The sequence below is a fragment of the Molossus molossus genome, unplaced genomic scaffold, assembly GCF_014108415.1.
Source record: "Molossus molossus isolate mMolMol1 unplaced genomic scaffold, mMolMol1.p scaffold_m16_p_14, whole genome shotgun sequence".
In the NCBI taxonomy this organism is placed as follows: Eukaryota; Metazoa; Chordata; class Mammalia; order Chiroptera; family Molossidae; genus Molossus; species Molossus molossus.
Genome location: NW_023425349.1, coordinates 26,594,463 through 26,609,716, shown reverse-complemented (window position 1 = coordinate 26,609,716; position 15,254 = coordinate 26,594,463).

Here is a 15,254-nt window from a genome sequence, read left to right as displayed (position 1 = left end):
GATCTCAGGAAAATGTAAAGGGGAGGCTGGAGGAGACAGACTTACTGCTTGCAGCTCTGAGTGGAGACAGCTTGCTGTTGATTCTGCTCTGACCTAGGTGCCTGTTTCCCATGTCTCATCTTACTTCCCTATACATAAAAAAAAAGGTTTTAAAAAATGTTGAGCTTCTATCATGTTACAATGATTATGAAGCATGTTCTTTTTTCTCAATTTTTATTAATTTATTTTTGTTACAGATGTTTCTCCTTTTTTACCCCTAGACACCCTCCTCCCCATCTCACCTCCCACCCCTCCCCCAGCACTGTTGTCTATGTCCATAGTTACACATACATGCATATAAGTTCTTTGGTTTGTCACATCCATCCTCCCTGCCCCCCTCCACTGAGGTCTGTCAGTCTGAACCATACTCCTTTCTATGTTTCACGGTCTATTTTGTTCATCAGCTTATTTTGTTCATTATATTCCACAAATAAGTGAGATCCTGTGGTATTTGTCTTTCTCTGATTGGCTTATTTCACTTAGCATAATACTCTCCAGGTCCCTCCATGTTGTCTCATAGGATGTTAAACACCACTGTTTTTTTTTTTCCTCACCTGAGGACATTTTTCCATTTTTTGTACAGATAGAGTGGGAGGGAGAGAGAGGAAGAGAGAGAGAGAGAGAATCATCGATGTGAAAGGGACACATCGAGTGGCTGCCACCCGCACGACCAACCAGGGCTGGGACAAACTGCAACCGAGGTACGTGCCCTTAGCGGGAACCGAACCCGGGTCTCTCCGGACCGCAGGCGGACGCTCTAACCGCTGAGCCAAACCAGCCAGAGCTTAAACACCACTGTTGAGTCTTACTTCCCTGGGTTGACTTACAAGCCCAGGAAAGGTTCAGTTATCCTCTAGCTTTTTGCCTGGAGGCTATTAGTCTCAGTTACTTGATAAGCCTTGGGTTGTAGCCCTCAGCTAAATGAAAAAATCCCTCAGGTGTTCAGGGTAAGAGGATTTCCAGAGGGTGGGGCAGATGCTGGCTATTAATGAGCTTCAGTTTGCATTTCTCTGGCCCAGCTGGGTGGGGTTAAATTTCCGAGGAAGGGGCTGCTGCTTGTCCCCAGGGCTCTGGAAAGAGGCTCTTTGAGTAAGGTGGCTACTGTCCTGTGAGTGAATGACTCATCACAAAACTCCCAATGGCCTCCCAGCTCTCCAAACTCCCAAGTGTCCACACAGTTTCAGTGCATTCTGCCTTCCCTCTGCTGAAGTCCAAGGTGAGTGGCTGTAGCTAATTAAGTGCTCTGTCCAGGCCCTCTGTACACGGTGGAGCCGGCTTGGGATTTTAACCCCGTGGGAGCTGCTCACAGCTAAAACAGCTGATGTCCGTGGGCTCCGAGCCCGCCCTCTTGCACCTACACAGATCCTCCCAGGCTCTATTCAGTGTCTTTTTTTCCTGCCCCTGGTTATATGGGTCCTCTCCAGCTGCTTTTCTGTTGCTTTTTCCCAACGATTTGTCTTTATTTTAGTTGTAATTCTAGTTGGTCCTGGGAGATGGTCTGTGTAGCTTCCATTCACTCTGCAACCATTTTGGAATTCAATGCCATTTTCAAAAGTCTTTCAGAGCCCCTGGGAAATGTGTTATTTTGAACTTAATTAGAAGGGCCAAATGGCTATGGGGTTAGCCAGGGATTCAGCCTGGTAGAATCAGGTGCATTCTAGAGGAAAGCATGGTTTTAAGTACTAAGCACATATTTTAGCTGATGTTATTTCATCTTCATCATACTTCTGGCTGGCTGGCTTCATAACATCTCCTTCACCCAATCATCTAGTGAAGGACACTTTGGTGGTTTCCATGTCTTGGCCACTGTGAATAATGCTGCAATGAACATAGGGGTGCATATATCTTTGCAAATAAATGTTTTCAAATTTTTCAAGTAGATACCCAGAATGGTTGCTGGGTCATATGCTAATCCTATTCTTAATTTTTTGAGGAGTCTCCATGCTGTTTTTCTTAGTGGGGATCAAATATATGATGATGGAAGACTTGACTTTGGGTGGTGGGCGCACAATGCAATATATAGATCATTTATCATAGAACTATATACTTGAAACCTATATAAACTCACTAATCAATGTCACCCCAATAAATTTAATTAAAAAGAAAAAAAAGAGCCTGGCCAGTGTGGCTCGGTGGTTGAGCATCAACCCATGCACCAAGAGGTCACTGGTTCAATTCCCAGTCGGGGTACATGTCCAAGTTGTGGGCTAAATCCCCAGTGGGGGGCATGTAGAAGGTGACCAATCGATGTTCTCTCTCATTGATGTTTCTAGCTCTCTCTTCCTCTCCCTTCCTCTCTCTAAAATTTTTAAAAAATTTTTTAAAGAAAAAAGACAGCAGTGTCAACTTCTACCAATTTCCAGCCTGCTGGCTGCCTTACAGAGTTAAAACTCAGGACTGCAACATCAACTCTGCTTGAGTTACTACCTGCCCTGCATGTTTTGTACCTGCCAGCCTGCACAGTCTCATGAGCCAATTCCTTAAAATCAATTTCTTTATCTATCTACCTACCTATTTATCTATCTATTAATCAATTAATCTATCTCTTATTGGTCTGTTTCTCTGGAAAACCCTGGCTGATACAGTATGAACATTTTTATTATTATAATATCATTTCTCAGTGTCTGACTTATGATGTTGATTTTATTTCCATATTCAGACTCCCTGTCTTCACCCAATCAAGACAGTCTGTTTGGACTTTCAGCCCTCTCTGTTCTGATTAATCCCATGACAAGAAATGAAGCAACCCACTCAAAACTAATGCTATACTGTCCCAAGTCAGCCTATGCCTTTGTGTGTGCCACACTAATTTGGATTCGATGCCTGTCAAATAGGCACACTAAAAATGTCAGAGAGAGGATGTGGAACAGACAAAAGCCAATGTGCTGATTAGTTAATAGGCAATCTGTTGATTAGCCAATGTTCGAAGTATTTTGGAGACGTAAAAAAGTGATAAATCTATAAAATTTATGAATCATGTCTATGCACCAGTGATTTATTTTAAATAGCCCGTCCCCCCCACCTAACCAGTTTAGGACACTTATTTGAAGAAATTCTCCTTTTTTAAAAAAAATCATATTTTATGAAAATGCAAAAGTGATTCATAATATATCAATTAAAAAGGTTAATTGACCTGGGTTAACAGAAAAATATTGCCATGATGCTGAGTTGCTTATTGAGAACTGCTCATTATATTTTTGGCCTATATAACCACCAGACCCTGGTACATTTTCTTTTCTGTAGATGGAGATGCCAGTATGTCTTGTGGTTTGATTGATTCCTTCAATCATGCATTTACTCACCAAATGTTTATTGGGAATTTTTGTTGTAAGCATTGTGCTGTGCTCTCGGACTACAATAAGCACAGGGACATGGTGCTTTCTCCTTCTCCTCCACGGCCCTGGCTAAAGAAGATATGGCCCAGCAATCAGACAGTGAGGTGAGTAATTGTTATAGAGAAGATAGATTGCTTTAATGACACGTGCGAAGGTAGCTAACTCAATAGTTAGCCTGGTGAAGAGGGAAAGATGTTTGTTCCAGGAAGAGAGACACTGACTGGGCGAAGCCAAGGGTTGAGAGAGTTCCTGGTGTGCTCAAGAAATGAAGGATATATCTGGAGCGGATCAAGTAAGGGCGCGGGGTGGAGGTGGGGAAGTGTGTGGTAAGCAATGAAGCTGAAAACACAACCAGGGACAAGGCTTCATAGGTCATCTAATGGAGTTTGGATTTGAACCCGAGGGTGATCTAGACTCTAGGCCCTTGCATCTCAGACTGGACAAGCAACATGAGCACGGAAGCTTGGTCTATGCTCAGCTCTGCCAAGACCTATATGATCGGAATGGGCATTATAACAAGATTCTCATGTAATTCGTACACCCTCTAAACTTCGAGGAGCCCCGTTCTGGAGCCACTGAATGACTTGAATCAGGACATGCTGAAATAGATCCTCGATGCAGCTCAGCTCCCGCTGTGGGTCCTGGTCTGACTCAGAAGTTGGTTTCCCAGGAACTTCCTGGGCAGCTCCACCCCTCAGACCTCATGTGCTCTCTTACCCTCATTCGGTTGCAGACTCACCTGCCTTAGTAAGGTGCCTTCTCAAGGAGCTGCTTCTGAATACAGGAAACATGTTTTAGCTTCAGGGGGTTTTTCCTCACTCAAGGTTCTGCCTTGAAAACTCTGCTCCAGATATCTGCACCACTGTTCCCTCTCCCCACTCAGTCTATGCTGAACTACCACCACCTCAGAAAGACCCGAGACCCCTCTATCTAAAATAGCTGCCCTTCACCTTCCTTAATTTTTATTATAACCTATATCAATACACGTCATGTGTCATATACTTTTCATTTAATTTTTTAAAAATAAATAATTGCTTGTTTTTTGTTTACTACTCAACGTACTCATTACAATATCAATCCCATAAAGGCAGGGAGTTTTCTCTGGTGTTTACTGCAGTACTGCCAGCACTTAGGTACTCAATAGATGTTTGCAGAATGAATGAATGACTGAATAATTAGAGGGTTAGTTAAAACAAAAAGAATAAATCGTCAAATGCATAGAAGCCCGAGGCTACCTGTCCCTGACTCCTCCACACAAACCTTCACTCTGCCCTGCGAATGAACTAAAACCCTCTTAAGTGTAAAGGAGATGGGAGTGAGAGCCGACAGAGGGCATTTCCTGACATTCAGAAAGTACTGTAGAAATCCCGGAATTATGAAAAATTTCCACATTCCTTGTAAGATTTAGAGATGGGGGGGGGGGGGGTCATGAATAACTGATGAGACCTAGAGATTAACAAGAGGAAGCTTTGAGTGGTGGAGTAGAGCTCTCTGGTGGATACTGGTAAATGTATACATCCATCTAACCACCACCTCAGTCAAGATTCAGAACATTTTCCTTCCACGTTTATTATTTTGACGTCTTCCAGATGAACTAACCCTACTATCCTTATTAAACATTCTCTTTATCTCAGGTAATACTCCCTGTCTTAAAACTTGGTTTGACAAGCTCGGGTTCAAGTTATAACTTATGTAGGATAGCTAGGGTGGTTTCTGCCTGACTATTCATCTTATATCTAAGAATTGAACTCAGGTTAACTGATCTGAGCATAGAAGACCCAATACCCTGGAGAAGAATGTTCTGGGAAACTCTTACTTTTAACACAGGTAAAGTTAGGGATCTCCACGGGCCTTCTTCAATCCCCTTCAATTCCTCAGTTTCACTTCCCGCCTTGTGCATCTGCGGCTTCAGGCTGCGTGTTTCCCTTCTTATATTCAGCCCCATTTTTTTAAAAACTCATCTTTATTGTTGACTGTATTACAGATGTTTCTCCCTTTTTTTCTCCATTGACCCCCTCGTCCCCAAACCCACCCCCCTCCTGCCTTCCCCACACTATTGTCAGTGTCCACTGGCCATGCACATATGCATAGAATTTCTTTGGTTTATCTCTTCCCACCCTCCCTCCCCACTTCCCTTTGAGGTTCACCAGTCTAACAACCAATTTGTATTTCTTAATTTCTTCATCTTTTTCACCCATCCTCCCAGCCCCCAACCCATCTGGCAAACAACAAAAAGTTCTCTGTATCCATGAGTCTGTTTCTGTTCAGCTTGCTCATGTTGTTTGTAGATTCAATTGTTGACAGCTGTCTTGGATTTGACAGCTGACATGGTGTCTGTTTTTGTCTTTCAGCATGATAATTTTTACCCGCTAGGCTCAACTGGCTTCTGGTTTCTGTAGGTAATTACTCTGTCGGATTCACCGCTAGCTTGTTGTAATAAGCTAGTGTCGGTCTAAATAGACAGTGCAGCTCTAGCAGGACCCCGGGAGGACAGGCTGCTGGAGACACTCAGCCCTCAGTTTTGGTGAAGAAGCATGACAATCTCTCCCCAGGTTTTATTCAGTGACCATCCAAATCTAATCACACATCCTGGTGTCCATGACTGGTTTTGAGTGTTTCTCAAGCTTTCCTTAAAACACATCTCAAAGCCTACTTTTAGGCTTGGCCACATCTCTTCCTGCCTGCACTTACCCAAGTTGGTGTTGATTCTTAGTAAACTTTGCAGAGCGTGATTTTATGTCTAAGTTCTGAGAGTGATTTACTTTTTTTCACAATTAAATAGGTACTTGGGGATTTCTATTTTGCCAGAGAGTCAGCTAAACAAAAAGTTCAATGGTTAAGAGAAAAGATATCATGCAAACAAGTCATTATAACGCACTTTTAAAAGTTCTACATGAATAAACACCAAAATGTACTCATCCTGACAAGCAACAAGGCTTTCCAGTGCTGAGATTTGCAGCTTCTCATTTTGCTTTTCAGAATTACACCATATTATATAACATCTCTATATCACAGGTCAAAAATTTCTGTGAAGACAATGGGTATGTTGGAAAGAACACTGAACTAGGAATCAAGAGACTCAGGTTACCATTACAACTCTACCACTAATAAGCTTTGCAATCTCAAGATTCCTATATTTCTGGTTTGGGTTTTTTGGTGTATTTTTTTTTCCTAATATCTAAAATTGTAGGGTGGTGGTGGTGGTAAAGTTAATGACCACTGAACCCTAGAAACTTATTTATTTATTTATTTATTTTATCCTCACCCGAGGACACTTTTCCATTTTTTGTTCAGGTAGAGTGGGAGGGAGAGAGAGGAACAGAGAAAGAGAGAGAAACATCGATGTGAAAGGAACACATCGAGTGGCTGCCACCCGCACAACCGATCAGGGCCGGGGACAAACTGCAACCGAGGTACATGCCCTTAGCGGGAACCGAACCCGGGTCTCTCAGGACCGCAGGCCGACGCTCCAACCGCTGAACCAAACCGGCCAGGGCGTAGAAACTTATTTTTTTTCTCCCTGTGGCTTTAGTACTGCCAAGTATCCCAGGAAATTGTTGAGGAGAGTCTTTCATGGGGCTTTACATTGACCTTGTGGCATAGAAAATTTTTGCTCACCAATATTTGTGTTTCCGGACACACTGAAAGACTATGTTTCCCAGCCCCCTTGCAGTGAATGAGGCTTTGCTACTGATTTCTGGCCAAGGGAATGCAAGGAAATGTAGATGAACAAATGTGAGGTTCCACTTCCAATCCTGTGGCTTCCAAACTTTGAATGTCTTCTCTTTTGATCTCTCTCTTCCCTCACCTCACCCCCCACCCCCCAACTTTCCTTAACTTTTGACCGTATGGAGGGGACCCAAGAAAGGACATCGAGACCTTAGAAGATGGACAACCTAGAAGGAGAGGGAGAACACACAGCCTGTGTTTCCAAATGACCACAGAGAACAGGACTCTCCATCTGCCGTGCACTAGACTGTAATGTAAGTGAGAAATAAATCTTTATTTAATTAACCCTCTGATATGTTGGGGTTGTTTGTTAGAGCAGTTAGTTTAGCCTTTATCTAAAAATAGTATATAAGGAGAACTGAAGAAGCCCTGCTTTTTCCTTACCCTGAAGGGGAAAGTAGAGTTAAATAATTTATATACCACTTACTCATTTTCAGAGAGCTCCTAAATTATAATTAAGAAATTGTCACAATTCCTCATGGGGAAAGATGTACTTTCCTTCTCATTTAGGCTACAGAATTTTGGGCAATGAGAAATGAATGCCAGCATACCCCAAAGCGTTGAGTATTTCGCCAGGGTACAGAATTGATTTTTTAAAATCACAAGGATTTTTTTTTGGTACATTACCCAAAATCGTTAGAAATGCACAAATGAGAGTTTTCTCTGCTTAACATTTTTTTAATTTACTAAGGGGCCCTTCCTGATTAATGTCACTTCTCTTTTTGACCACTGTGCCACATTTTTAGATGAAGTATATGACTACAGAAACAGCACAGACGTATTAAAAATTCCAAATCACATAATGTTTTATAATTTTAAAGCCCTTATGCATTTTCATTTCCAAAACAAAATTGAAATGATAATCTTACATCTATGAAATGCAATGTCTTCTCTTTAAAGTTTCTGTCTCTAATATATTTTCAAAATTAAAAATTAAAAACTTTATATTGATTGATTATAAGCACATGTAAAGAGTATCCAGTGTCAATGAGAAAAGAAAAATATATGCTATTCAAGTCTCCAATGCCTTCCTAGAAGAGTGGAATCTGGTAATAGGAAGGTCTTTCTTTCCCCTTCTTCTTTATTGATTTTAGAGGGAGAAGAAGAAAGAAGGAGAGAGATAGAAACATCAACAAGAGAGAACATCGATTGGCTGCCCTCTGCATGCCCCCACCCTGGAAATTTGGCCCACACCCTGGGCATGTGTCCTGAACTGGAATTGAACTGGTGACCTCTTGGTGCGTGGGTCGATGCTCAACCAGTGAGCCACACCAGCCGGGCAACAGGAGGGTCTTTTATTTGCCGAGTGAAGTGGTATCTGAGGGTATACAAGGTTGTTTATTGGAGCAGCAACCAGGCTATCTTTTTCTGAATAAGAACAGGAAATTATGCAAAGATTTTGGGGGGAGATCTGGAAACCAGGAGAAGGGCTGGGCAGGTGGAATACTGAATGGAGAAAAGGCCACGAGGAAAAGCTCCCGGGCTAGCAGCAGAGCTAGAGGGCCTTAGCTAGACTTGTGAGGCGGTGTGCCATTGAATGTGTGACAGAAACCCCCTTCCCTATGGCAGCTTCAGTGACATTTGTGTTGCTGACTATTGTTTCTGTTGGTAATGGAAGAAGTTCTAAATCTTGACATTAGGAGCCTGTGAAGCTAAGAAATAAGAGATCTCAACAACAGCTGGGTAAGTTCACCAAAGGTCAAATCTTGGTTGACAATGAACCTCTTATTCATATATTCAAGAAAGTTGTTATCACCCTTGCTCTGTCTCCAACAATAATCTCTCATCTCCCTCTACGTACCACAGGAGTTTCTTCTCAAGGTTCTGATCTCTGTCCCTCCCTCTGGAACAACAGAAAAGGTAAGGAAGGTTAGCTCAGTGAAGAGCCTGTGCACATTTGCTGGAGACCCTCCCGGCCCCGTACTCTTACTCAGGCTTGTGCCCTCTGATAGACCGGGATCTTGCTCAACCTTCCTTCAGCCCATAGACTCTTATTTCGTAACTTTTAATTTATTGCACGATTTATAACATAGAGAAAATTGAAAAGAGAAAACAATCCCACCATCTTAAAATGTTTCATTTTCTCTGGGCCTGTATTCCTTATTCTCATAAATCAACACTTTATATAGTTGGAGCTACAGTTTACACACACTTTTGTTCTGCTTTATGAATTTTAAGATGCATCATACAGATCTTTTTAAATGTTGCTCTAGAGTCTTTAAAACCACAATAATAAATGTTGCAGATTTGCCAACAGATCCAACACCTCAGGTTCTTCTGTTCTTAATATAGTAAAGACTGCAGCGTTTTTCTCATAACTAGGCGTGAATGCTCTCTCCAGGTTGCGGTGTGAAAACCCTAATTTGACTGCCCTGTTCTGATTTGGAATGTGACTCCTGTCTGATTCTTCTACATAAAATTTTTGTTGGCTGGGTATCTCCTGACCCGTGATTTCAGCAGCCTCCTGCATAGTCCTTCAGGTTTGATTTCACAACTCGTACTCTACACTTGGCCTCAGACCCTAGATTTAAAAAAAATAAAGTTATAAAAATGTTGACCTAAATTGTTTCACATGGTTATCTAGAAGCTCATAATTAACAGGTGAATTCTGGAAATCTCAAGTTTTTAGATGGGGAAGATTTACATTAACTGTTATAGTGAAGGCATTTGTATTGAGGAAAGATACACAAAATCTCATTTGAACCCCATACAATATTAAGAAATAGATAGCATTCTTCCCTCCCACACACTTTTTTTTTTTTTTTTAGAAGAAAACAATGCCACAGGATTCTATAAATTTCTCATTTGCTCTTTATCTCCCACAATACTGAGCAGATACTGTTAGCTGTATGGGGCTTACAGCAGCCACTGAGACCTTGCAGAAGTATATTACTGTGAATGCTGCTGAGACCAATGTTAATGGTCAGTTTTTTATTTTGACATAATGACTTCCTTTAAGAAGTGTTCCAAACGTCTTCGAGTTGTTGAAACCAGGAGTTGAGCACAAAAGAGTTTCATTAAACTTTTGTATATGTTTGAAGATTCCTTCGTCAGATATTAAAAAAAAAAAAAAAATTCTTTTAAGATCTGAGCCTCAGGACATGTTTAATGTGCTCAATGATTCAAATTCCATCTGATCACCAGGCATGTGTGGTTATGGCGTACTGCTCTGTGCCGGGCACGTGTCCCGTGCTGATTTGTGTCGCTCTCAGAGGATAACTGCTTCACTGTTGTCCTTCAACTCCTGACAAGAGGAGGGCCCGGGTGGGGTCAGACCCTCGCGGGAAGAGAGCAGATGGACAGCCAGCTAGCAGGCAGCCGCGCCAAGACAGCCCTGGCGTTGTAACAGAACTTCTGCCCTGGAGCAGCTCCTAGACCTAGTGGATTGGGGAAGTCCGTCAAGGTACTGAGCAAGCATCTAAATACTGAGAAATAACACACCCAAGTTGTGATGATTGGCATTTGGACGTGAAGGGGCAATTTCTAGATACAACTGGCAAGAGAACAGTTGGTAAAATTAGAAAATAAGATCGGAGGACTAGTAGCAAAGAATGAAACACAGGGAAAAAAGAACAAATCATAATAGATATTAAAAAGCACAATATATATAAATAATAAGATAAAGCCCCAAAGACAGCTCTGGTAATAAATTAAGATCTATGATTAGGCAGAGAATAACATTACAAACACAACAGAGAGGGCAGAAACAATAATATAAACCACCTACTTACTAAACTATATAAAATTTTAAACTTTTGCGATTAAGCTCCCATTTTATAGTCAAAAATTTTTTAAATATGCTTTTATTGATTTTTTACAGAAAGAGGAAGGAAGAGACAGATAGAAACGTCAATGTTAAAGAGAAACATCAGTCAGCTGCCTCCCGCACGCCCCCTATCGGGGATGGAGCCTGCAGCCTGGGCACGTGGCCTGACTGGGAATTGAACCCGAACCTCTCAGTCCATGGGATGATCCTCAATCCACTGAGCCACACCAACTGGGCTATATTTAAAATTTTAATGGAAAATCAAACTAGGGAGAAAAAGATATACAATGAATATTTTAAAAATGGTATATATGTTCTTAATATATATAAAGAGATATTATAACTCAGTATGAAAAAGACAAACACCATAGTTGCGAAAACCAAGGGCGTATAGAGAAGAAGCTTCACTAAAAGGAGAAGCACTGATAACCAATATATATGTGGGGATATTTTCTTCTTCTCTAGCAAGGTGATCTGTTACTGGTTTTGTTTTTTACAGAGAGAGATTGGGGGAGGGGGGAGAAAGAGAAAGAGAGAGACATTGATTTGTTGTTCCACTAATTCATGCATCATTGGTTGATTCTTCGATGTGCCCTGACCGGGAATGCAACCCCCAACCTTGGCATGTTGGGACAATGGTCTAACCAACTGAGCTATCCAGCCAGGGCCGGGTGTCTGTTGCTCTTGTATATTTTTTTCTTTTGGAGAAACATGCCTCTTTTACTCACAGGGTCTCGCCCAAACTTTGCCCCTTTTAACACAAAATAGGACAATCAACACTCTTTCCGATCATGTTTGAGTTCTGGTGAGGGCCCTCTCCTGCCCTGCAGATGGCCACTTTCTCATTGTGTCCTCATGTGGTCGAGAGGGCAGAGAGCAAGCTCTCACATGTCTCTTCTTTTTTAAAAAAAAAATTTTTTTTATTGATTTTTAGAGAGAGGAATAGAGAGGGAGAGAAAGATAGAAACATCAATGAGAGAGAACATCAATTGGCCACCTCCTGCATGACCCCCACTGGGGATCAGGCCCACATCCTGGGCATGTGTCCCAACCAGGAATCAAACCAGTGACCTCTTGGTGAATGGGTCGATGCTCAATCACTGAGCCACACCAGCCGGGTTGGTGTCTCTTCTTATAAGGGCACTAATTCATTCAGGAGAGCCTCACCTTCATATCTTCATCTAGAACTAATTGCTTCCCAAAGGCGCCATCTACAAATAACATCACACTGGAGATTAGAGCTTCGACCTATGAATTTGAGAAGACACAATTCAGTCCATAGCAGGCCCTGAGCTGAGAGATATCTATTCTATTTTTAATGTTGCAAGGTATACAGTATTTTTAAAAATAACTCCTTTTTGTTTGAGTTCATTGGGACCTATTTAAGATGTTTGGAATGAAATAAATATAATATAGAAAATAAAAAAAATATTAAAAGTAAGGCAAAAGACACTACTTTCTCTGTAAGTGTTAAAATTAAATAATAGCCAGGAGTTATTATAGTCAAGAGGACAGGAAAATGTACCTTCTCATAAGCTTCTACAAACTGCTACAATTTTTCTGGAGGTTAAGATTTTATGATTTCTTTCCATGTAATATTATTTCTATTAATTTATAACATTTATAAATTATTTTATACAAATATTATATGATACGTAAAGATTTATAAAATTGAAACATTACAAACTAAATGTTTAACACTATGGAAATGATTAAAAGATCATTATGTAGCTATATGATTAAATACTTTGTAATGATTAAAACATGTTTTAGAATAACACTGGAAATTGCCTATGATATGTAGTTAGGGAAAACAAAACAAATTCTAAGATATGTAGTGTGACCTCAATTTGGGCTAAAAAGCATAGATTTGCACACACACAAACCCCTCTAAGATGGAAATATGCCAATATACCAATACTTTTTGTTTTCTGTTTGTACTTAACAATTTTATTTTATTTTTCTAAAAGGAACAAGTTTTACTTTAAAAACCAGAATAAAATTATAGAATTCAAAATTAATGGGGACAAGGATATCCATATTTTATTTAATAAGCATGCATTTTGTGGTCAGATAATACTACCACTAACTTCATTTCTGTAATCTTAGTTTTCTCATCTGTAAAATGGGGATACAGTTATCCCTCACCACTTTATGGTTCGACTTTTGCGGCTTCACTCTATTGCGGTTTTTTCAAATACATTCATTAAAAAGTTGATGGAGACAGTGAAAATGATACAGTGCGCACTCGGTTGTCTGAGTCAATTATACACCCTTTATTACAATTGAAATTAAAATTACTGTACGTATAGACTGTAGACCTATGTATTCAAGCACCCCCGTCATGAGAACTATTAAGGTAGTACAGGACATGACTGGAGAATGGGACCCACAAATGATGCGTGCATTGCGGTTCCGGAATGCACCTGATGGAGCGATAGAACCCTACAAAAGCCTCCCCACACATATGAAAAGACAGTGCCAGCAACTGCCTATCACGATGTTCTTCAGCCGCGCACCCAGACACCCACTGCCTGCTCCTAGTGCTCCTTCAGTGGAGAAGACGACGACGCACCTGCTGAAGACACTGCACCACCCGAAGACTCTCCTACTGAGGTCGTGCCTGCAGAGGAGCAGGGACCTTGCTCTTCTTTGCTGTGCAGGACATCTCTTCATCTTCATCACTTCATCATCGAACAAGTTGCACTATTTTCATAGGTTAGTGGTTATGTGTAAGAACTGTGTGTGTGTGTAATTAAATGTACAATAATAATATGACATTTGTAACATCTAATATGTCTTATTTTCTCTTATTTTGTCTAATATATTGGGTAATATGAGTGTAATGGTGACAAAAGGGTGTTATTTCATGTCTAGAGGGCACTAATAATGTTAAAAACATATTTAGAAGGTTTTCTATGCGCTGCGAAAATATTTGATTTATAAATAAAGAATCCTACTTCGCGGAAATTCATTTATCACGGTAGAGTCTGGAACTGATTAACCGCGATAAACGAGGGTCGACTGTAATAATAGTACCAATCTCCTAAGTTGATGAAATGAGATAATGAACTAGTCATTGTGCCTAGCATCTACTAAGTTCTCCAAAAATCTTAGCTGCTATTATTTATTATAGTGGCTTCCTCATATTTAGATAATTAAAACTATTTGGTATACTGACTATTTGGTCTTTGTTTCTCAATTCTCTGGTTACAGATTTTAGTTAACTCTAATGCAGTGTTTTGAAAACATCAGTTCTATACTAATAAATCCTGTGATAGCATTTAGCACAAGTGCAAACAAGGGCTTCATCTTCCCCTGTGGGTACATCACAGTAATCATGGCATCAACAGCAACATGCTTCTTGATTAGATCAATTAATTCAGGCAGACTAGATATTTATTTTGCATTTTTCAATTTTTATGCTCCCTGGTGACTTCCTGTTGTTAAATGCTTGCCATTACTCTTACACTTTTTTCCATCTGGACTACTGAATGGTGTAATGAACTTTAAATTACTTATATGAGAGTAATTTATCCCACACCAACTCACAACTGAAACCATGACCTATAAGCGACGAAAGAATAAGGTACCAAAAGGGGTGAGAGAAAACACCATAGCTCTTCATAACTTCTCAAAAGCTTCTTTAATCCTAAGAAGTATTATACAATGATGAATGAGAGATTGAGAAAATTGGACAGTTTTTCATGCTTATTATTCATTTGAATTTTTTTCTTTTTAGATTTTTATGCAAGTCATTTGCTTGTTTTTATTTTTCTCTTCCTTTCCCTCCCCCCTCTTTCCCTCCTCTCCTCCCCTCTCCTCCTTACCCCTTTTCTTTCTCCCCTACCCCTCTTTGCAAAAAGGGGAATGGATCATAAGAACATAGAAGTACCTCACACAACTCAACAGCAGAAAATGCACCCGAGTATCCAATAGATCTGCAACCAGGAACTAGAGCGAATACAGGGTGGGGCAAGAAAAGTTTACAGTTGTGAGTACACAAAACAGTTTAGTCTTGTATTATTATTTATTTATTATTGTATTATTAATTATTATTATTATTAACTCACTTTTGCCCACCGTGTAGATTCTAAATGCCAACAGGGGGAGTCCATCAGGGAGTGCAATCGATCATAGCCTCTTTCCAGTCTTTGCAACAGGTAAGGACGTGCTGTACAGAGAACTTTCTACCATTGTAATTGAGGATTGGCTGATGGGCAGACCCTATGCAGTGAAATCTGAAGGGTGGATTTTCAGCCAGTAGTGTTGGCACTGGAACCACAGCCACTTTTGTGCCATCTGGTGAGTTTTGTTCTCCAATGAATCTGAATCAGTCCTATGAGAAACCTCTTCCCTGGGTGCTATTTCAGCTCTCAGGGTAG